The following is a 2,660-nucleotide window of genomic DNA, read 5'->3' as shown; positions in this document are numbered from 1 at the left end:
GATGGCCTGAAACCTGAGGCCCTGGCTGGCAGAGGGTAGCGCACTGCTTCTCTTGGGTAACAATGCCTACGATGAGCAGGTGATGATCACAACTCTGGAGCAAGTTAGAATAGCTGTGCCAGCAACCCAGGCAGTTGCAGATGGGGCTTCCACATCTGCAACGTGCATTCGTTACTTCTGGGAGATCAAGAAAGTGAAATTGGGAAGCAGGAGTGAGGCATTTCCCCATGACCTTCTTCAGAAATCCCCATTTCTCATACTCTAAGTTCACGGAGTTTGAGTGATTTTCAAGTAGTATTGATTGTATTCTCTAAAAGTTGGGAATTGACAAAGCATGGGTACTTGGAAAACAATATATCGTATTTTCCTATAAATATAAAAAGAACTTTGGAAGCTGCCCTCTTAGCACAGTTGGCAGTGCATCAGTCTCATAATCTGAAGGTCCTGAGTTCAAGCCTCAGAGAGGGCAGAAGTTGTTTTTCTGTGTTTTCACAGTGGCCTGGCATAATGTTATCTTGGTAAAAAGAAAGCATAGGTCAAATTACTAAAAAAAGGAACACAAAGTAAAATTATCAAAAGTGCCAGATAAAGATTTGAAGACTCATCCAATATTTGCTGAGGATGGAGAAATCAGCTTTGTACCTTGTTGGGCTGCCTCCTACTTTCAGTAAAATGAGTGGTGAAGAAATTTACATTAGTCAGAAACTACCAGCTATACTATATTTTCGCTCTTCCTCTCCATCAGAGGGAAGAATCAGGAGAAATTTCTCTTCCAACTTTGTTCTCTGAAGATTGTCAACCACAGTTGGGGGTGGAGGAAGTATAAAATCATTGGTTCTTTTAATCATGCAACAAATATTTCTTGGGCACATATCTTATTATTGGACTATTCCAGGTAAAGTAATTCAAGAGTGGTTAAAATGCAAAAATTCCTTCCTGCCTGGAGCTACATCCCAGTTGAAAAGAGTGGGAGAAACAGACAAGAAGCTAATAAGAAAAATGCATAATATGCTAGGTGGTAATGCCTACTGTCAGGTAATCATTAAATAATGAAGGGGGTCTGGAACGTGGAGGTGGCATGTTCAGCTTTCAAGAGAAGAGTCAGGAAAGTTGTCACCTTGAAGATACCTAGTAGTCTCTCCTTCCTGCTCACTCGATGAGGTCCTTATGCCCAAAGAAAAAAAAATTTTTCTAACACTGTCACTAGAGAAATTTTCACCTATCAAGGCAACTGGAGGTTTTGAAAGCTTTTTGCACATAAGGCAGGTATGCTTAGTTGAATGAATAGTGGTACCTTAAAAATCCTTCACATGTTTCTTCATATGGAAAATGAGAACTAAGGGATTCTGCATGTGGAGCAGAGCCTGTGCAATAGGAACTGAGTAGTAAGTGTTAGCTACTGTTCTAGTTGCCTTTTCCCTGTGGAATGGCCCCTTCCACTGAGCTTCTGTCATAGATGTTCATCAGAAGCATGAAGAGTGGATTTACAGATTGAGGTTATAATCCACCAGAGTTCTCTTCTAGGAAAAAGTAGCCTTTCCTCTATGATTTTACATCGTACCTGGGTAAGAAAAGAACTCCAAACAAGCTTGAAAACTTGAATGTTCTCTGGGAAAAGCAGGAACCCCTGCTGTGGAAGAGCATAATCTGAGCATATAGCAGAGTCTCAGTACACAGGTGAGTGCTCAGAAGATCAAAATGGTTAAACCGTGAATCTGACCAGAATGTCCACGGTAGAGAGAAATAACTTGGTTTCATATCCATGATTTGAAAGACATTTGCACCAGAGTTGTCTGTTGAACTCAAAAAAGAAAGGAAGGAAAGAAAGTTGTCATGTCTTTCAAGGTGGAGCAAAGTCTTTTCCCATTATTTCTGATTCAAAACCTCAAAATTTCTGACAGAATGAGAAGGGATTCTGATCCCTAGAGCATCAGTGTTTTTGTTGTTGATATTTCCTGATCATTCCTTAATTTTTTTTAAATGAAATGCTGAGTAAAACCCCTGGTATCCAGTTTCCAATGTTCTCTGAAAAATTCTTTCTCCTGCTAACCCTACCTTATTCTTCTCCTAGGGGCCTAGTGACTTCCTATGCCAATGCCACCTTTCTCCTGAAAGATAGGAGGAGGTACCAAGCCTTACCCAGTGACCTGGGCCACATTGGGAGGGAATAATGGTAAAGATGTGAGGCCCAAAGAGACTGCCCCACCTCCTCCTCCTAGTGGCCATATTTCCAAAGTCAAGTACCAATTGCAACCTTATTTTTATGGTGAGATACATGACCTGTGTAACAGTCCCAAAATTCCAACTGGGAACCCAACTCAGCTGGGACCTTCACTTACCTTCTGGCAATTCAAGATGGAGAAATTGTTTCAGACCTGGATCCTTCTCATGGTCACATACTATAGGTCTCCTTCTCCCCACACTTGCTGACAGAAACAATAGTTTTTCACTGTGCTTTTGTTGAGTTCCTGTTTAAGATGCTCTGCCCTCAGTGAGATCCTCTTCAGTGACAGTGAAGTAACCCTGTGGTACAGGGTTAGACTCATGCAATTGGTTTGGACACATGTCTAGAATGACCACAGGTCAAAAAGTGGGTTAAGCATGGGAATTAGGTGAAATGTTACACTACCTTCTTTGCCCTCAGAGCTAGTGGAAAAGAC

At 41.4% G+C, this 2,660-nt stretch overlaps 1 non-coding gene across 1 annotated transcript; it reads left to right on the top strand.

Annotated features, from left to right (window-relative positions):
* Positions 1 to 396: 396 nt before the first annotated feature.
* TRNAM-CAU (transfer RNA methionine (anticodon CAU)) lies at positions 397 to 469 on the top strand. The gene has a single exon. It is a non-coding gene; the product is annotated as a tRNA-Met (tRNA).
* Positions 470 to 2,660: the final 2,191 nt, after the last annotated feature.

The sequence above is a fragment of the Equus quagga genome, chromosome 15, assembly GCF_021613505.1.
Source record: "Equus quagga isolate Etosha38 chromosome 15, UCLA_HA_Equagga_1.0, whole genome shotgun sequence".
Classification (NCBI taxonomy): Eukaryota; Metazoa; Chordata; class Mammalia; order Perissodactyla; family Equidae; genus Equus; species Equus quagga.
This window is presented reverse-complemented; position numbering and strand designations above follow the sequence as displayed.